The sequence below is a fragment of the Cygnus atratus genome, chromosome 11, assembly GCF_013377495.2.
Source record: "Cygnus atratus isolate AKBS03 ecotype Queensland, Australia chromosome 11, CAtr_DNAZoo_HiC_assembly, whole genome shotgun sequence".
NCBI lineage: Eukaryota > Metazoa > Chordata > Aves > Anseriformes > Anatidae > Cygnus > Cygnus atratus.
The window spans coordinates 4989872-5011532 of record NC_066372.1 but is presented as its reverse complement, the minus strand read 5'-3'; the positions used below and the strand labels follow the sequence as shown (position 1 = coordinate 5011532).

Genomic DNA, 21661 nt, shown 5'->3' with positions numbered 1-21661 from the left:
GGATATATGATCTGATCTTTGTTTTGATTCTCTTCCCCCTGCCAAATCAAAACAAAACAAAACTTGTGTCCATTTTGGGGGCACAAAATTAATTCTGGTGTTAAAACACACTGCTTTAGAAACCTAGGGAAAAGCCATGGGTCAGCAGGAGGTGCAAAAGCTGTCCCTGGACCACTGCTTTGCCAGCTGGGGCTGAGCTGTTGTGGCTGGGCCATGGGGAGGCAGGCATGGTCCTGGGGGCTCTGCAGAGCCCCTTGGGGAGAGTTGTTTGCCTGGTGGCTCTTCTTGCACCCTGCCTTCCAAAGGGAAGTAATAAGTTGTCCTGGAACAACTGAAAAATAAAATTACAGAATGCTTTGTGCTGTTTGGTTTGGTGAAAACTATGTGAAAAGGATGATGATTGGTTATGGTGCTCACCTAAATCTTGAGTCACCCAGGTTCACCTTACAGAGAGTTAGGTGCACTGTTCAGTCTTTCTGTGCCATGTTTTCCTAGACTTAAGAAGAGTAAGAATATCCTGCCTGTGGCTCTTCCTACTTAGCTTACCCTGGGCTATCAGCTGTTAGAGACTGCATTTTTCACTTTTCTTTTGGTACTGGTCTGGCATTACAGGTCTTGGTGGTCTTTCTCAGGGCTCCTAGGAGCTGCTGTTACACTACCACTACTTCTAATTTTTTAAAAGTTCTCCAAAAACTTGAGCTAATGTAGAATATCTGGTTGTGTAGCTTTTTTACTGATTGCTTACAGGTCAGAAACATCTGAAGAAAATGTCTGATTGCATTCCAGTTAGTGAACAGATGTCTCTCTCTTGGAAAGTCTGTCTCTGCCAACTGGACTCTTTCCCTAGCAGTTTCATCAGCTAAGCAAGATGTAAGCATCCTCTTCCTGGTTACATACATAAGGAGAAATTGTGTTTGACCTCTTAACAGCGGAGTGAAACCTTGGAAAAAGACAGAAACCAGTATATTTTCTAAAGGTTAATACAAGAGAAATGTCCCTTAGTCTGATGAATGTAGTTGTGCATTCTGAACATATAATCCTGTAGGATATTAAGTCACCGTAAAATGTCATGTATCCTTGATCCAGCAGCTGACAGAGATACTTTGACTAGATTTGTAGCAAAGTTTTTTTATTCTGGGAAAAACGAAGTAAGACGACTCTGGCACAAATCTGCAGTTCTGCAGGATGTGGAGAGCTTTATGAATGTGTTGTGACTTGGTGTACTAAAAAGAATTATTCTGTTATAGGCTGTTATACATTTTGGATAAACTCAATAGATGAATTAGTGGATGTTCTGGGGCAAAATGAAATTGTTAGAATCAAAACTATAAGAATTGATCAGAGATCTGGAGTGTTTCTGTACTTGACAGTGAATGCTTATCTTTGCTCAATCTACTGTGTTCACTGATGTTTTCTTCAAAGTTTGGAAAAGAGATTATTTTTTTTTTCCAGTGTAATGCATTACAATTTGTAAAGTAAGTCTTTATGTGAAGATCCAGGGTTCCTTTGGATTTTTGCTGAAGGTGTTGGAAAGGCATTTGGGTGGGATTTATTTCTTTTATGTGTCTCTCTTACCACCGAACTATTCCTAAGCAGGGTTTTTCCACAGTTATTTCTGTGTTTTGTGGTGTGTGTGTGTGTTTTTTTTTTTACCTCTTGGCATGGGGAACAGAGGCTTTTGTCTTGGCTTTTGGAGGAAGCAATTTCTGGTGTGCCTATCTCAGTAATCCTGATGTGATCATACTCTGTCTCGTTGTTTCTTGATTAGAAACATGGGAACATAGAAATGTTAGGAGGAAAGACACACTAGATCCTCAAACTCAATCTCTGCAATTGTAGAAAAATGTATAAAAGACATAGTCTAGAAAGAGATAGATCTAGAACATCTACTCCACATGGTCATTGCACATGACACCACAAAACGCATGTCACCCTCTGAATTTATATCCATAGCTGAAATTCAAAAGCCATAGCTGTAATGTGCAGGATTAAAGCAGAGAGGCCAGGGACACTGCCAACGTATTAATTGTAGTGTCCACCTCTCTTACAACTCCCTGCTGCTGGAGTAGAATCTGAGTGGATGGGTGCTTTTAGGCATTCTCATGATTTCTGCCCACATACCTCAACTGTCACCCTGGGGACCACCTGAAATGGAGGAACAAATGTCTGTGAAACTTTGGTTCTTTGAAACAGTAGTGTTTTATTATTCAAATGTATGCAGATTTCTCAGGGTTTTTGCTAATTTCTCTGGATAGCTGAAAGAGGTCTTCCTGAAACATTTAACATTGAAGAGGTCCTCTTGAAACATTCACTGGATTGCTTGGGTACAGAGTCCTTACACAAATATCGGCCTCTGAAAATTTGTAAAGGATGTATATACAGATCTCTGTTCAGTCACAGACATGCAGGTGAGTGATAAGTCAGAAGACAAGCCAAATATATCACTATTTCAGATAAGGGTACTGTAGGTCTTGCATGTGTCTCTGACTTGTATTCAGGAAAGCTGAAAACTGTAAATGAAAAAGTCATGAAAGAAATACTGAAAGGAATATATTGGTGCTAGGTTTAGGATTTAGCTCCCTGAAACCAGGCACATGCATTTGCATGAGAATTAATATATATAATCAGCATTAGAAATAGTTGCTTCTGCCAGATGGCTGCCAGCTATCGGGCCCTGGCTTGCTGATATATGGCATGTGGGGTGCACGTAATAACCTGCTGAGTTTAGCTGGGAGGAGAGTCTGGTTGTTTCATTGTTGTTGTTTAATAATTGTTGTGATCACATCCAGAACGATAGTCAGAGCTCATGCCAAGCAGTGTATGACACAAAATGATCTTTGATTGTGAATGCAGATCGGCTTGTGTCTAAGTACAAATTCTCAGAAGGTTTGCCTGCTCATGGGGCTTTAAATTCTAATTTCAAAGGCTTTTCCATACCATGTTAGCATGAACATAACCAGAACATACCACATTAATGAAAGGAAGGGAAAAATGTGAGTTTAAAATATGCTTCATGAGCTTGCGTAGGCCATATCATCACCATCAGCAAAAATTTATAAATTTAGACTATTCAGAAATCTGGCCTTGTGTTTCATTCACCTCTTTTCAAACCTTTGAGAGGCACAATGACTTCCAGTGGAAATTATTCCAGAAAGTTCCATGGCAAAATGACTTTGTCTGGTATTTACGAATTACACAAGCTTAATATCTGGCAAGAAAAAAAAATCTATACTAGGAAAATTATCTCTTGCTGATATTAAGTGTCAGCAATACTGCAGCTGAATCACGGGTGCGTGTGGGTTAGCTGCCAGCATACTCAAGGACAAAGTCTGTTCAGAACCATTTGGGAACTGACATTAATCTGGCATGTTCTGCAGTTAGCTTGTGCTTACATGCAGTTCTACACTCTGAACCAACAATAAATAGTTTCTCCAATGTGGCCTAGGATAGAGAGACCAATCAGAAAATACCACGAACACGAAAGTCACCTGAAATCCAAGGAGTAAAGCAAGACAATTGTTAATGCATCTGCAGAGCAATTTCATAGTCCTGTTGCCTAACAGGAAACCAGTGAAGCAGCTGCTGAGGGAGTGATTGCCATTATACCTTCTGTGGAAGCAAAATTTATTTATCTAAAGTGTTAAAATAATCATATTGAGACTTCCTTTAAATGTTCAGTATGTCAGGAATGGAAATAGGTTTTGACAATCTGAGTGTAAACCTGAGCAGAACATTACTTTTCGTAAATGCTGCATTGTATGATAAATAAAATGAAGATCTAGGGTACAGGATGCAGGCAAATGACAGTGAATTGAATAACTGATGTTTGAAGGAATATATCAAGATTAGGTTTGATGGCTGTTTTGAACTTGATTTCTGTGGACATTGTGAAGAAATTGATGGAAGAAAATTGAATGGGCAGAGGGTTGACATCTGGCTTATAGGCTTTAAAAATGCTTTGTGAAATTCACAGTACTAGAGAAGACTGCAAAAGACCTCGGTAAAGAAAGTGAAGTCACAGGCTCAGGCAACATGATGACAGACGGACTGCTGGTCAAATGCTCAGTAGCATGCAGTAGAAGGAATAATTTTAGCCAGCCAGTCATAAATTCACTCTAAAGCTCAGGAAAAAGACTAAATATCATTGTAAATGACTCAATGAAATTACCTACTCAATATGAAGCAGTGAAACAGTAAAACAATGAACCAATAAAACTCGTCACCATCAGATGTTAGTGAGGCCAAAAGAACTGCTGAATTTTTGAGCCCTTCTCCGAAGCACTGTTGCTTCAACTAGGTTGGCTCTGCTATTGAGAAACTTGCACTGATTTCCAGGCACCGGGATTTGATTCACTGGTGCTAAGTGTACTGATCAATGTAGGTGTTTGGTTGCAATTTACTAAGACGGTGTTGATTTTTATTTTTTGTAAGGGTTCTGTGAGGAAAATGATTTCTGTTCACTCTTGCTAGAGTGAAGTGGAGGCTAAAGACTGTATTTATTAGAGGTTTGTGGGATATAGTATCTGTCTTCAGCTTGTCTCAGAGTTGAACAGTTTTTCTCCCTGCTTGGTGTACGCGTTCACAGATACAGCGAGAGCATATTATTGACAGAAAGCTGTCATTTGATGGGTTGAATTACAGTCAGTCAGGGTAAGGATTCTTTGCTGCTTAGGTTCTTGAAAGGCTTGAGACCATTAACATTCCTAGAATTGCATGTATTATAAATCAGCATAGCAAGTTTAGAGGTGAAAAAAACATGGGTATGTATTTGTCATCATTCGCTCATGTATGTTAAGTTCCAGTTGCAAAGTGTGCCAAAGCAATAAAGTGCCAGTGCTCTTCACAGGCAGTTGGTTTTCATATTCTGATGGGCAGCACCAAGTTCCCTGGTGTCCGTGATTGCCCTGTCGTGCTTCTTACGTTGGCCAAAATTAAAAGGAGAGGAGGTAAATGAAATAAGATATGTTTATAGCTTCTCTTGCTATTAGCTGCTTCAGAAACTCTGCAATGCTGTCACACAGTATGTTTTTCTGACTTGGGCAAAAGGAACACGAGTAAGCCAAAATAAGAACATACTAGAAGTTATTTATTTCTCAGTGTCACAGAATAAAAAGGGTCAATGTGTAATTTTTTCTAAAATTCTGGTGTGATCACAATCAGGTATGTCATTCTTATTTGGTAACTACTCAATACTAAGATAGGAAAAAGCCATGTTAAATGTGTAAGGAAATAAACCAATATTTTGGAGTTTCTATAAGGTCTAAATATGTTTCTTTCATCATCTAATAGTTAAGGTGCTTTCTCAAAAAGCTAAATTCTCTGAGAGGGAACAAAAATTCTATCCTTCAATAATGCTTTCAAATACCTAGAAGACTATTGCAAAATAGAAAAGAATATCGTATTTTCCCATTTTGATAGGCAGGAAGAGAATTAAAGGACTGCAATAAGAGAAATTCTGTTTAGAATTGGCTAATGCCTGGTTAGGGATAATGTACAGCTGGGAGACTGTAAAACCTCTATCAGTTTTGATTTTAAGAATAATCCTAACAGGGATCTGTCAGGTAGATCTGATCTTGCTGGAGGGCAGAAGACGAGAAGCCCCTAGAGTCCCTGCCCTTAGTATCTTCTGTGATTCTGGGATTACGAGATTCATGGTTTCTCTGGATTTGTTCACTCAACCTATTTTTGAAGCAGAATTATTGGATGATTTAATAACATAGGGACAAGTGAAGACACTGGAGAGAGAAGTAATCATAAACGTAAGGAGATTAAAAGAGCTATAGCCATTTTAATTAAATATAAGAAATACAGTGTGATTGTAAGGACAGCGTAGAAATAGTTTAGTCTGCGTTTAGGTGCCAGAATGTCTGCACGTAAGCTTTGGAGTTGTTACTTCTTTTTGCCGTCCACAGCTGATGTTTACTAACTCCAGCTGTGACAAACTTCTCCCCTTAGATTAATGACATCTAGACAAATTCCTGGAAGGAGGTGAATTTGGACATGAATTGAGCATCTGTTGAAGATGAGGAAAAGAGTCAGTCAGCCTAAAATGTGGGGTAGTTTTACAGGCAAAATTAAAAGGTTACTCCTGTTCTCTGAGACTTAAAAATAATACGCTGTAGAGAAGCAATTTGTGTGGGCAGAGGAACGGCCTACCTCCATCACTCTTTTCTGTCAGTGACTTTTATTACGTGCCTGAGTCGGGCATAACGCTGCACAATTTACAGTGGTACTGAGAGGACAGCTTGGTGACTTAAGTTCCTGTAGTGTTATTGCTCTTTGGGGATGTTGCAAAATATATATTCTCTCAGATCACATTTCAGGGTGTAGTTTGTTATATAACAATCTTCAAAGGGTATTATTTTTGTATTAGAGGACTTGAGAAAGAATTTCTGGCTTGAACATAAAGTCCATGCTATTTTTGATCAGCTTTATCTTCACACAGCATAACTTTGGTAACAAGTCACGGTACATGAAAAATGGGTGACTTGCATACTTGGCCAATGCTTTTGAAAGTCTCGTTAGAGCTGTGGGACTTGACAACAAGCTCCGTATCTCCTATTACATCGTAGCTGTGACTAAAGGATAGGTGATGCAGCTTCTGCCTTGATTGTTCAACTTTTCTGTCACCATTCATTAGCAGTTAAATGAGCACATTATTGAGTGGTAAAGCAGTGTATTGGCACCAAAACCAGAGAGTTGGATTTGGAAACAGACCTGGTGAAATGTAGTTACTGACAACAGCAGGTTTTTAAAGTATTTTTTTATTTACTTATGTTAAATAAAACAATGAAAAAGAAAACACACACAAAAAAGAAAACAACAACGCTGTAAAATCGCAAGAATTGGAGACTCAAAAGTTTTCATGTTTCTGGGTCATACGAGAGTGAGCGCTCACAGTCATGAGGAGAACAGGGAGGGTAAAGGAATGACTATTTAAGTAAATATGGAGAAGGGAGTGTGAGTGAGCTAGAGTTGGCACTCATATTCATTTTGTGGGCCAGCACTGGCAATGTACCATAGTGGGTGAAAATGTTGCAGCAGTTTATCATGTAAACAACAAAACAGCCCAGATTTATCTAATCAGCTTTTCATGATAAAATAAGTCCAGGCTCCCTTTTTCCAAAACTAAAAGAGTTGCAGCAATGGCAAGATTAGGAGTAGTGTGTATGTGTGTGCATGTGTGTATAAATATGTATGAATACATTTTATTTTTCTTAAAGCATTTTCCTTCATGAGAGAGTAGACATTGAAAAAAGCATAAGGAAACGTAGGAGTAAGAAATGGGGACTGCTTCAGCAAGAGTTAACCGTTAATGTTGGTGCCCTGGAAAGCTTTCAACATCTAGGAACTTATTTTTTTCCCTATGTCAAACTGGGTGGTGGTTACTCAAGATGAGCTGGCAGAAGCTTTCTAGGCAGCATCAGACCTTGGACGAAAACGTGTCCATGGGAAATGAAGTAGGGGAAGAGGCTGCTATGGATTTGTTCTGTCACATATGTTTGATTGACTTACTGTTTAATTTATCCTTCAGCACTTAGGGGACTGCAGTTCTCATCTACTTCTTGGTGCTCTGGCATTTCTGGAGACAGAGGTGTGTGGTTTTCATCGATACATATCTGGATCGTGACTCACCTTGTTACACTACAGCTGGGCTTTGTAAGTGCTCCTTTTTCCCATGACATGCTGCTATGTGCTTTGAGCCAAGCAAAATGGTGTAGGCAGGCGTGAATGTCTTCAATAGAACAGACACCTTTGGAGCCTTCTATGTTATAGAAGGGAGTAGAAGAATCTTTTTTATGTTACTTAGTCTAGGGGAGACTTCTTTCTTCTCACTCCATCTGCTGTCACTTTCAGCTCTTCTATCTTCCTCAATAGAAAAAAGCCCTTTGATAAATATTCCTGGCCTTGTTATCCTGTCATGAAGAGAAGCGTGAGAGTGCTTAGTGTCAACGTGGGATTCTCACAACCCTGTGCATTGCCTTAAGGATTTAAAATGTCAGATTTTGTGTGTTTATAAAAGTTACTAATTGTGTTGTGAATGTAACAGATGTTAGCTACTCTTCAGAATACCATGGAAAAGTTCTCTTGCTCTCTTTTGAGCTAAGAGGCCCTTCCTAGTGGTTCTGATTGCTCCACAGGCCAGGCTACCAGGAAAAACAAAACAGAAGAGTATCTAGAATGCTTTTGGATTCTCTGTAGGGAAATGTTTCTAAGGGAGAGTCAAAAACCTGATGAAGTAAATCTGATGAAGTTATATGCTGACTCTATTTTGTGTTGACTTTCTGTCATGATCCACGAGCTCCCTCAGTCTCACAGCAGCCTTGAAAGTGCAGAATTATGATAGCCTTGGATGGTGTGTACCTCGTATTTCGTAGAGTTCATTCATAAACGAACCATCCTTGGACAGCCAAACTGAGCAGCGTTTGGGATCAGTTCAAGGTCACTCCAGGAAGAGATGGTTCTTCCACCTTGTCAAAAAATCCACTGATGTGAGATCGTTTGATTATTTTTTTTCTTTTTCCTGTGGTGAAGGATGTTCCTAGATGCACTACAGATTTTGGTGTTTATTTTAGGCTTCCTCATCTCCTGCAGTTATTATTCCCTGAAATGTTCTTAACAGCTAGTGTTAAGGCTTACGTTCTTTTTTTCTATAGGTTCTTTGTATCAGATCTCCCCATCAAAGAATATTAATAGTTTTCAAAGTCTATAACCATGTTCAGACAGTAGCCATTCTCTTTGTAAAAACAGACACAGACAGATCTCTCTTCCTCTTTCCATTACAAAGGTATTTGCTTCTAACTGTAGCATGTTCCAAATCTTGTCTGATAAGACAGAACAGTAATAATATCAAGATTTTGTATTTTGTAAACTATTCTGGGCTACAAAAAGAAGTTGTGTGCTGTTGAAGGGTCTCTTACAGCAGGTTGAGGTCCATGTTTTATTTCTTGTCTAAACAACTATGAAATATATAAGGAAGATGTCTGTACCTGATCATAACCTTAATCTGCCCTGAGCAAGGATGGGCAGATGGTCTTTGCTGGGTTTTCCTGTAACTTCATGGTGAAGCAAGTGAGAAGGCAGTATGTGGGCTTTTGAGTTATTGCCGTACCTGAGCAGTTACCTTTTTCCAGGTGATATTGCTACAGTTGGACCCAGCAAGTTACAGTATCATGAAAGTGTTGCTCTGATTCGTGTTCTTTGTTTCTGGTTGCCCATAGCTGTATGATTAAAAGACCCATCTTTCTGGACAGGAACTTGGTGCACTAGGAGAGCAGGCAGTCTTCAAGACCCTGTACTGTACTCCATAGATGGGCTGGGTGTCCTGTGGAACCTGATGAAGAACAACTGTCTTTGCTTGTACAGGTTTCTGAATGTTTAGGCAATACTCACTTCTGACCAGTGTATACACAGAACACTCCCAAGATAAATGCTTTTGAAGTACTAGTGTATTGTACTTCCTGGCAAAAAAAAGATGCTCTCAACAGATCAATCACTGCTGAGATTTAATTAATCTTGAATCAATTTTGAACGATGCCAAACATACTATTGTGCAAAACTCAGCAAGGTGCAGAAGCTTCTGACAGAGAAAACAAGCAGGCAGGCCAGGGCAAGAGGTCCTTACTTGTATATCACAAATCACACTAATAAACAATTTCTTTGTCATCATACAATACCACCTAAAAATAAGATATTTAACAAAGGTTAGTTACAGTTTTATTCAAGAAGGATTTTTTTTTCTGTGTGCCTCACAGAATACATGCAGAAAGCAAGCTTGCAGCCTGACATGCCTTTCCTTACCTAGATCAGTAGCTCTTGATTTCATGTCTTGATCTCTCAACAATAGAAGTTGTATGGAACTTCATTTATCACCAGGTAAAAAACACCTCATCTTTGCATATTTGAAAAAATTATATATCCACTGAAATGCCTAATTTTGCAAGATACTGGGGATTTTTCTTTGGGAGGTGTCAGACCTTTTTAGCAATTGAAGTTCAGTATTCTCGATTTTTAACAGTAGTGATTTTAGCACTTCTTACAATTGAGCTTTCTAAGGTAACTTGATATTGACGCCCAAACCAATATCAATCAGAATGAATCTGATTAAAAGAAGTCACTGCACCTACCATGAAACTGCCTGCATCTGACTCCACTTATTTGCCGCACCTTTAGTTTTCTGCTTCTTTTTTACATTAGTCACCACAGAAGTAACTTTTCAGCTTCTTTTAGGCACAAAATGTCATCAGTGTTTTTGGAATAGGTCTAAAAGACAATATACTACATCCTGAAAGTCTTTTCTTTTTCCTCAACAATGTCTTTTAAAACCAATTCTGTCATAAATTCTATTTAATCCTTCTGCTTCAAGTCTTATAATTTCAAAACACTGCGATTCCATTGCTTTTTCATTGCTTGAAGTTCTGATCCCTTATGACACTATAATACATGCTGCATCAGTCTACTGTGACCATAAAGAAGAATTACTTCTAAATCGTGTCAGCCTTTTTCCTTTTTTTCTTCTCCAAAACATTTCTATCTGGTGTCAGCAAAGTTGAAAAGGCCTCATTATTTTTTCAGGTTATTGAAAGTTTTTTGATAAGTTTTCTTCCACCTGCTGCTAAAGAAGTTCTTCTGGAGCTTGGTTTAACCTTGTACTAACAGTAATCTTGGAATTCCAAAACCTCTGTGTAATTATTTGCATTTCATGACTTTGATGGATTGGACTTTACAGTTTGAATCTTCACTCTCTTCTCGGTTACGTTTGGATTATTTTAGCAATTAGAAAAAGGCATTTTTTGCACTTACACATTTTCTTACTAATCTCCACCTGTTCTCCTATTAAACAATTTTTAAGAAATACTTGAAGATTGGTGGGAGTTGGAGGATTGCTGTCGTTCTCTCTTCCTTTCCCAACCTTTCTTCCCCCGACTCCTTCCTGTAGGAAATTGTAGGACAGAAGTGAGAAAACAAGAGAAATATTGAATAAACAAATAGAGAACTTACGTTTCACTTTAACTTTAAAAATAAAAAATAAAAAAATAAAAAATTGGAAACCCCACAATCTCAAAACTATCAAGTTTCCCTAGGGGGAAATTAAACAGCTTTTCTATCCAGCTTCGGTCAGACATTGTGAGGGAATAAAGTTTGCCTACAGAATGGGCCCAGGGCTGGATCTCTGGCCAACTAATTATTTCATAATCTGTCAGGAAATTCTCTAGGTCTCAAAGTATGCATGGGATTGTCCCATCCAAAATACAGTGCATTGGCTGAGCAGCTTCATTTTCTTCACTGCACATACCAGGCAGCTGTGAGTGTGGGCAGGTAGGAAAAAAAAAAAAGCATTGTAGCTTACTGAGTTGCTTCTGCAGAGCATTTCTATGGATGCATCAAAAACGTGCAGACCTGGGGTCTCCATCAACTATTCTGCTCCAGCTGACGTCCCATTGTAACCTGGATTCCACAAATGCACAATACCCTAGGAACTTAGGAAGCAGAGCATAGTGCTACTTAAGATTGAAGATCTCTCCCTCCCTCTGACAGATTTCTGGACATTGTAATACGTTTTCTAATCCTTTCATCTAGTCCACACCTTAAAGTGGAGGTTATGACTTGGCTCTAGGTACTTGTGTTGACAAGCTGTGCTTGGGCTCTGACTCACTGTGCAGACAGCGTGTATAATATATATATATAGGTTTTTCTCTAGCTTTCTCAAAGTTGAATTTGTATCAATAATTTTAGTATAAAATGTTAAACTTTCAAAAGGAAGCCTATTGAAGAAAAATAAATGGAACTATACTGTTTTCTTAATAGATGAACATTGAGCCTTGGAAGAATACTTCATAAGGTAGGCAAGACCTATAGATGCTTCTGTGGTGCAGTATAGAAGTTAGGGTGTTGATCCAGTTGTGTCTCTGGCTCTGAGCTGCACAATGTTCCAAAAGATGCAGTGATTGCTAAAGAAATAGTGGAAGTAAATTACATAATAATGGAAAGTAATACCCAGATCACTTGGAGCTATTTTAATACCCATTTAAACAGTCTGTTTTACTGCAATCTACTTGGTAGTTATGTAAGATAATACATGGTATCTTTGGTACTGAGATGGTAGACTGGAGAACTGTTATTTCTGTTACTGTAGAAACAGATCGTTAGTAGAGGCAGATTCTTTTACTGGTTATATGGCATCTTTTTAGAATGTGGTGGTCTCGTACAAGATCAAGGGAATTACATCTTTTTGCAGAATGACATAAAAAATAATCTTTAAAATTTTAAATAAAAAAAATCTGTCTTCTGTTCTAAATGACAAGAAAAATATATTTTATTCAGGTAGAAGTATCTAAAATGTGTTATACAAATAGCTAATTTGATGTTACTATAAAATTTTCTCATTCTTTTATACGCTGCCTACCTTTTAAACTGCACAACTGACTTGCACATGGATACTTGTTCAGTGAAGATGTTTTACTCTGTTCTGTTTACCACAGTGTAGTGATGTGCACTGAATGTAGATGTGGAATTCTTGCCATCCATGTGGACACAACTCAAATTTGAGAAATGAGACCAGAACAGGTAGAATTCATTGCAGCTCTTTACATCTGTCTGTTGAACAGATGGAGGACTAGGCAGACTCCTTTTTTTTCTCAGCCAGAAGATTTCCCTTCTTTATTGGTATGATTCTCTTAACTCAGTAGTGAAGTTGACCTTAAATATTTACTTCATCTCACTGGTCTCAAAGTCCTAAGGCAAGGATGTTGCTTGTGGGGTTTCATTCAGAGTTTATTGGTGCTATTCTGTATTCTGTGTCTTGCACGTTGTACCTGAGAAGAGTGAAATGCCTTATTCCATCAGAAAGAGAAACATGTAAGTTACCAAAATGAATAACTTCATGACAGATGGAGTTAAATCAACTGGGAAACAAACTGTGCTCTTCTTTAGAGCCCTGAGGAATATTAGCTGTTAGGTAATCACAGGCCAATCTTTCCGTTTAAAAAAAAAAAAATATATATATATATATGTATAATAATAATTGAATATAAGTTGCTTCTTGCTCACAGTGTAAGGCTCTGATCCAGCTGGCTGAAATTCGCATTGTATTTCTTAATTGATTTCATTGCATTTGGATCATCTCATGTGTTGGAAGATTCTACACAAATGTAGAGGGTAAATATGATCTAGGTGATTATTTGTTCTCACATCAAGGTAGCTAAGACATATGACTTACAAAGGCTACTTAATTCCTATAGAATCTCAGAGTGGAAGTTTCTAAAACATTAGTTGTCTACATGGTATGTACTGAAGTTTTTTTGGCTTTTATGTTAACGAAACGTCATGTAAACTGTCTCACTTTTTCCTTTCATTTGTGAGAAGTATGCCCAAACCACGTATGTGTGCATGCACACAATACACAACACATGCAAGTAAAAGAACCAGCTACCAAAACTGGAATGCAGAGAGTGATTGCTTTGGTCAAAATGCAGACTTTCCACAGATGTTTGATTGTATACATGGGACAGACTTCACTGAAGATGAATAAACAGTACATAAAGCACACAGTTTCTCTCCCCCCATTTCTCTTGTTTATCTGATTTTGTAGGAGGACTTTAATCCCACAAAACTGCAATAAACTACAGGAACTGTAAACTTAACATGCAGAAATACTATAAATAGAAAAATTGCTACATAGCTCTAAAGTTATTTTTCTTCCTTTGTGTCTATAAACGTCTGTTCAAAGCTACATGTAAACTTATTTTCTTCTCTTTGCAGCTGAAATGCATAATGAAATATTTTTCCTGAGAAAAAATAGCAGTGTCTAATTCAAGGAATTTGGCAATTAGAGATATTTGGTAGTGAAGAGGCTAACATTTACTCTCTAAACATCTCTAAAGTGTTCCTCCAAGATGAGCAGAATGCCTTCCAAAACAGTACTTAAATGTTAAATTACTTCTATTCACTTCTTTAAAACTTATGAGAAACTAATGGGATCCTGTGTGTGTCCACATATGTGTACACACATACTTGTATAATTGTCCTTCTGCTAAGCAGACGTTGATACTGTGTAAATTAGGTTTTTATGGGAAGGTAGATCAGTGAAGCAGAGTTCGGGTGTTTTATTGTGTGCTATGTAATACACATTAGCCCTAACAATGTGCCTCCACTGAGATGATTTAAAAAAAAAAAAAAAAAAAAAAAAAAGCCCCGATCTCCTCATCCAGTTGTGCTTGCCTGTGCTCATCCCCCGTTTAAAGTTCTTGGAATCTACAGACCATCTATTTGAAGGGAACTGAATTCTGTTTACCTTATGCACAAAGGAAGACAACAGATGAATTCTAGCTGGCTAATTTATCCTCGTGTTATTCTTCAAATGAAGCAAAATCTTATCTGTCTCCTCCCCATACCCTTTGTTTCTCTCTTTATTTCACTGTCACAGATGATTCAAGGTTTAGAAGCTACAGCTTTTATGAGGTCAGATAATTTTTTATTTTTTAGAGAAGAGGGGAGAAGAGGCAGTTAACTGTCTGTTGCACAAGCGCTTGTTGGGAGGGCTCTCACTGGTGCTCAGCCCTTGGCTGTGTTGTGGAGTCCAGCTCTGACTGGAGTCCAGCTTTGGGGCAAGTTTCATGCTGACAGCTTCTCCTTGTGCCATGCATGGGTAGGGGACAGGCTGGAGATAGATGGGGCTCTGCAAGAGATGAAAGAAACATGGTGTGGCTGGAGGGACTGTGCCTCTCAGCATTGCTAGAGCAGCTCAGCTATGCTATTCTATCTCAGGGAAAAGATTCTTCCTGCTATGAAATATCTGCTATTTGTGTGAGATTTTTGGAGGAAGATAAGAAGAAAACTGTACTGGCAACCTATTTTGCACCTCTGAAGCTGAATAAAGAGAAAAAGCAGGATTTTAACAATTCATTACGGTGTAATATTTCTTAATAGCCTGAACTGAAATAAAAGGAAGTCTGTGTTTTGTACAAGAATTGTTTGTCACTTCTGGTTAACCAGACTTGATTAAACTGTTGCATGTTAGGCAGTTAGAGATTGTGGATCCTAGAGTTGCTAAATTATGTACTGCTGATATAAATTCCTAAATGTACAGTCTGAATCTCTAGCATAGAAAATATTCAACTGTGTTAGGACTTCTAGTTACTGCACTCGTAGTCTTTTTAAGAACAAATGGGTAGGAATCTCTGGTTTAAGAATCTTTACTGGGGCAGGCTTATTAGATGAGGGAATAGTGTTTGTGAGTTATGTGGAATGTCTTGGTATTTTGGCCCAAAACAACTCCCTCTTTCTGCAGTGGACAGGGTAAAATCTTGTTCACATTATGCTCAGAGCATTTTGGCTGTAAATACAACTTTTCAGAGTAGAAGTATGTTACAAAGCAGCTGGATAGTCTTGGCCATGACCATTTATGTAGAAGGATGATTCGTACATACCCTTTGTGAACTGCTGTAGGCACAAGCCTCATCCTTAAAAACCCTTCTCTTTAGAATGTGAAATCGAACACACGTCCATTTTCCACTGTCTTCTTTCTCTTTTTAATAACCTTTTAATTCAGACAGTACTCAGTGTTCAATTGCACTATTATTCTTCTCAGTGCAGAATGGAAAGTGTGACAGGATGAGGGTTAACACCCTCCAGTGAGAGTAAAAGATGATGCAGACCTGTTAATGCTCAGGAGGTACAGGGAAGGGGGCAACAACGCTTTTGTTTCATGCTGTTCCTCGTGTACTGAAAATGTTTTGGGGATAGACCACTGTTTTGACATAAGATTTGCCTGCAGATCAGTACACAGGTTGCTTATGGTCCAACTGTTTTCATGAATCAGGGGAAAAACATCTAGGCATGTTCACTGCATGGGGAAGAAAGCCGATAGCTCAGCACTTACATCATCCATAAGCCTTTTATTTATTTTTTGTAAACAACTCTCTTCTGCTTCGAATTAATATCCTGACTGAATTGCTGATACAAATGTTAAACTATTTAGCATCAAGTTGCCAGCTGACAGCATGACAAAAAATGATGACAGGAGTGCTCTTGCCAATGACTTGTATTCAAGTGTCTCATCAGAGCCACATCACACAACCTGAATCTATAGATATTGATCTCCAGGTTAGATGTTCAGCGAGTGTTTGGGTATGGATATTAAATCTTTTCTCAGCGGCAGTGGTTTTCAGAGAACTTTAAGTTCTTCTAAGAATCAGTAAATCAAAAAAGTGGGTAATGTTGTGGATAAAAGCTTTATGGAAACAGCCTCTATTCCAAAATGGAAAAGCAAGTTCTGTCTGGGGAGTGTGTGTTTGTCTGACATAGGTGCAGTGATGTGCACTGAAACGCAGGGGCAAGGAATAATGAGTACAAATTGAATATTAAATACTTGACTCCTGCATTCCTGGAAATACTGCTTGGAGTCTACCACGCTACCTTGGCCCTTGCCAAAGAAGAGCATAGCTATGTTCCTTATTTTGCATTTAGTCTCTTGTCTTCTCAGATGTCGTTATTGTAGTTATTGCCTGCCCTCTTCTTCTCTTGGTTTAGCCCAGCTCTGTTGAGAATAAAGGAGCAGAAATTTGTGCCTGATTCAGCAAAACACCTAGGCGTGTTCAACACTAAGGCAATTCTGAAGTGCTTTTCTAGGGGAAAAAGTGCCTGACTTTCCCTCTAAAGCAAGAAAACAGTTCTTTGGTGTACTTGTCTTCACCTGTAACCTCCTATCACTTTCGTACTGGATCAGGGCTTTCCTGTGCATACACTGGGTAAAGCGTGTGTTGGTGTTGGTTGGGCGTGTTGTTGTGGCTGTGAACTCATGTACTAGCACACTAAGACAATTATATTCACGATACAGAGAGGAAAGCAATACCTTTCTGGAGTATGCTACACCTAATAACTGCATAGGAATCATTTCACTGAAGGAAGTTACATTGCTTTAATTTTCATGCTGCTGCAAATGAGAAAAGAATCGGGCCTAGAATATGGCTAGTTATTGCTTAGATGATTTACTGAGTAAAAAGATTGACGGGTAAAGGTGTATTGCTTCTATGGAGAGGGGAGAAAACGACTGATAAGCGTAAAAGTCAGAAAAGCCTTGAAAACAGTGTGTTGGCCCTTAATCAGTAGCCCTCTGAGATGCGTTGGCAAGAATAGCAGTGAGGTGACAAAGAATCCAGAGTAAATCAAACAAAGCATGAAATCCCAACTAACAGTAATCCAGCCTTTTTTCATTTCATCACCAAGCACTTGCATCACTGTTCAAAGGGCTTATTCTTGTGTCATGTATGTTGCCTTAAGCAAATTAGCTCTGGGAACCCACTTGGAAGGAAAAAGGAGAGGAAAAAAAAAATAAAACAAAACCCAACACCAAAATTGTGTCAGAAGCTTTATCCAAAGTCAATATTTATGAAGTCATATCGACCCGGGAGGAGTCCATGCTGTTTCAGTACCACAAGCAGTGCCATTGCCTCCACAGTGTTTTTTAGAATCTTCACACCTCTGAATCAGCAAATAACTTCACAAAGGCAGCTAATGTGCCAGAGACTTGTCCGGACCATGTGTCTCGCATTCCCTACCTGGAAGGGTCAAAACTCATGCTGGAGAGCCACTTCCTCGCTATCATTCAGATACTCTCACATGAGCTAGAAGGCTCAGTTGTAGAGCTCCAGCACTTGTGGTGAGTGAGGAGCAGAGCAAGGAGAACTGGTGCATGGATTCTGCCGCAACCATCTCCATGGTGCTTACCAGAGGTGGGTATCTTGCCTGCAGAGCTTCTTTACTGGAAGCTTCTATCCACTTGCTGCCCATTGTGGCCAGCACTACTACACGTGTGCACTACAAGCAGGGCTGTCTGTACCTTCCCACCAACAGAGTCCTGATTTAAGAGCATCTTGAGGGAGTTGGGAGTTTACAACCACTCTTCCGCTCAGTATTTCTTTTGTTGCTGCTTTTCGCTTAGCACGCAGGATGTTTTGAATCTTATCCTAAGGTCTTTGTAACTCTCCCTTTGCATACGGAGGAAACAAAGATGCCTTAGGCAAGAATTGGTGGTGAGCGGGCATCTGCAGCTTCTAGCTTGTGAAGGGTGCCAAAGTCTGTGATTACTTCTAAGGTCCAAGGCCTGTGCTCTAACTTCTCCACAGCACTATTAAGTGCCTGTGGGCACAGCTGCCTAGCCCAGGGGCTTCTTGCTTCCCCGCTGCTTTGTTTCTTTGTTGCTTGGGCCCCCTTTGCACCCACTTACTGTGGGATCTCTAGTCACTTATGAGCAGGTTTCTAATGCTGCTCCAACATTGCGGCCTAACCCTCCAGTTATTTAACAGTTATCAATAGCCCTAGAGCTGTGCATAGCTGTTCTTAGAGGAAGCTAAGTTGTAAAAAAGGCAATGCAGATTTCCCAGCTCTTGAAGTGGGTAGGCTCAGCTGGAGAATGCTTCTCTGACAGCAGACAGACTGCACCCACTATTGTGCCAAGTCTCTCTCCATGTGTAAATGTTAGAATGTGTTATAGTTACAGATACAATAAAAGAAAGTTTAAATTGTACAGCTGAGAAACAACAAAGGAAAATAAATGTAGAACAGCACGTGCTGTGTGCTGTAGGTCTACAGTCTTACAATTAGATAAAGATAAGAAATACAAACAGAAAAGGCCACTCAGTTGAATGATTCTCATGTTTTCTAAATGCGTGTTATTGCTTCACCTAAATCTGTGCATCCTTCTGCTTGTATTCCCTGCTGTGAGGAAGGTGTTCTAAAAGGAAGGCAGGAAACGTGTAGACAGGTTATTTGACACAAACTTTGTAATACTCGCTCGAAGGGACAAAAGATGGTGTTTAGCAAAAGGCAATAGAAAAAGCTAGTGAGTAAGTCCCTGTAAGAAAACTGTACTGAGTTATTTATACGTAGCATGGTAGTAAGAGCAAGTGATATGGTCTGCGTAGCTGGTGCTTATCCAGAACCTGGAGAAGTCCTCTGGTGTGACCAAAAAGTGTCGAGGAGGAAGCAGGAAGTCCTTTTTTTTTTTTTTTTTTTTTTTGTATGGCTAGAAAGTTAACTTGCTCTGCTGTGCTCTCATGGAGTTTTCCTTGAGTGGGTCAGTGCTACTGCAGCCCAGCAGAGCTGCAGCTCACAGGGAAGTGCCATTCCTGGAATTCATCACCTCAGGTGAAGTAAAATAAATGTAAATCAGGTATGTTCTCCTGTTTCTGTAGCGTGACAGACTAGCTGAAAAGCTTTACATTTTCTGTGCATCTCTGTTCTCAGACAAGGATCTGACAGGCAGGAGGAGCTCCTGCTCTTGGGGAAAGGCATAGATAGGGGACATAAAATGGAGGCTTTTCTGAACACAGTTTCTGGGTGTGAATTACAAAACTACTGCGGTTCGTTGTATCTAAGATGCAACTGAGTTACTTACTATTCCTTTGGTGTCATGTACTCTTTTAAGTGCTCCTACTTAAAGAGAAACTGATCTAGGGGCAGAGAGAAAATTTTGTAAAATTACACTGCTTTTCTCCAAGCCACCAGGTAACTGATGTCTCCAAGTATTTTTTTTTTATTGTTATTTTTATTTTGTAGGTGTTTGTTTTCTTTCTTTCCTGTTACTGGTTGCTTCCCTCCCTCCCCCCTTCTATCTCAGAATCTAAAGCTTGTGTAATAGGTACTTTCCATGCCTTAATTGCACCACTGACCTGTGCTGGACCTGTTGCAAATGTGACGTCTTCCATATACTAGGCAGCAGATTTCTAACTCTTTGCAGTGTTTGACACCTGCTCTCACAAAGAGAAGGAAATGAAGCAGAAAGATCTCACTGCAACAATCAGTGGTTCACAGAGAAGTATTGAAACAAATAAGTGGCTGAAACAAGTCAAGGAAGGGAAATGTTACTTCCTGCTCTACTACAATCTGATCTTTCTCAAGTTCTCTCCTTCCTCATCTAAATGGGGAATTTTATGCACAGTCATTCCCATTATTAGTGTGAGATTCTTCTTCATGACTAGTGAGAGGCAGTTGAGTTCTACAGGACGGAGACTCTTGTTCTACCCTATTATCTGCCTGCCAGTTTTATCATTTTATGCTGTAATCTATCTGAATTTTCAAAGTAGCACTAGCTAATTAAACCAACTGAAATATTTTCCTATTCTTTTACAGTGGCAGCTGACCAAAGAACTGGCTCCTGATCAGAGAAGTCTTGCAGCTTTAGAAGTAAAAAATACTCCGATATCCCTTGCATCTCAAACCTTTGCAGCTTGCTGGGTAAGTGGAGCTGGTGGTTATCTTTGCCTACACACTGGGAGACAAGATGTGGTTTAATCACTACATATTGAACAAATGATCAAATAAGTTGGCTCCTGTCCTCACCAAGATCTTTCTTTGCTTGGTGATTTGGATTTGTCCTACATTTTGGACTTCCGGAGGGCTGACTTTGAGCTGTTCAGGACACTGGTTGGCAGAGTCCCTTGGGAGGTGGTTCTGAAGGGCAGAGGAGTCCGGGAAGGCTGGGCACTCTTCAAGAAGGAAATCTTAATGGCTCAGGAGCGGTCTGTCCCCACGTACCCAAAGACGAGCCGGCGCGGAAGAAGACTGGCCTGGCTGAACAGAGGGCTGTGGCTCGAGCTTAGGAGAAAAAAGAGGGTTTATAATCTTTGGAGGAGAGGGCGGGCCACTCACGAGGACTACAAGGCTGTTGCGAGGCTGTGCAGGGACAAAATTAGAAGGGCCAAAGCTCATCTGGAGCTCAATCTGGCTACTGCCGTTAAAGATAAAAAAAAATGTTTTTACAAATACATCAACACAAAAAGGAGGACTAAGGAGAATCTCCATCCTTTACTGGATGCGGGGGGGAAACTTAGTTACAAAAGATGAGGAAAAGGCTGAGGTGCTTAATGCGTTCTTTGCCTCAGTCTTTAGTGGCAAAACCAGTTGTTCTCTGGATACCCAGTACCCTGAGCTGGTGGAAGGGGATGGGGCGCAGGATGCGGCCCTCACTATCCACGAGGAAGTGGTTGGCGACCTGCTACAGCACTTGGATGTATGCAAGTCGATGGGACCGGATGGGATCCACCCGAGGGTACTGAGGGAACTGGCGGAGGAGCTGGCCAAGCCGCTTTCCATCATTTCTCGGCAGTCCTGGCTATCAGGGGAGGTCCCAATCGACTGGCAGCTAGCAAATGTGACGCCCATCTACAAGAAGGGCTGGAGGGTAGACCCGGGGAACTATAGGCCTGTTAGTGTGACCTCGGTGCCAGGGAAGCTCGTGGAGCAGATTATCTTGAGTGTCATCACGCGGCACTTACAGGGCAACCAGGCGATCAGGCCCAGTCAGCATGGGTTTATGAAAGGCAGGTCCTGCTTGACGAACCTGATCTCCTTCTATGACGAAGTGACACGCTTAGTGGATGAGGGAAAGGCTGTGGATGTGATCTACCTTGACTTCAGTAAGGCTTTTGATACCGTTCCCCACAACATTCTCCTCAAGAAACTGGCTGCTCGTGGCTTGGACTGGCGTACGCTTCGTTGGGTTAAAACTGGCTGGGTAGCCGGGCCCAAAGAGTTGTGGTGAATGGAGTCAAATCCAGTTGGAGGCCGGTCACTAGTGGAGTCCACCAGGGCTCAGTACTGGGGCCAGTCCTCTTTAATATCTTTATCGATGATCTGGATGAGGGGATCGAGTGCACCCTCA

The 21661-nt window shown here is 40.0% G+C and overlaps 1 protein-coding gene across 1 annotated transcript in view; it reads left to right on the top strand.

Moving 5' to 3' along the window:
- Nucleotides 1–21661, top strand: part of THSD4 (thrombospondin type 1 domain containing 4) — a 335185-nt gene that overhangs the window by 16518 nt on the left and 297006 nt on the right. The window contains exon 3 of the mRNA XM_035554004.2: nt 20131–20235. The gene's annotated coding sequence lies outside the window, so the exon portion shown is untranslated. The remainder of the gene's footprint in view (nt 1–20130; nt 20236–21661) is intronic.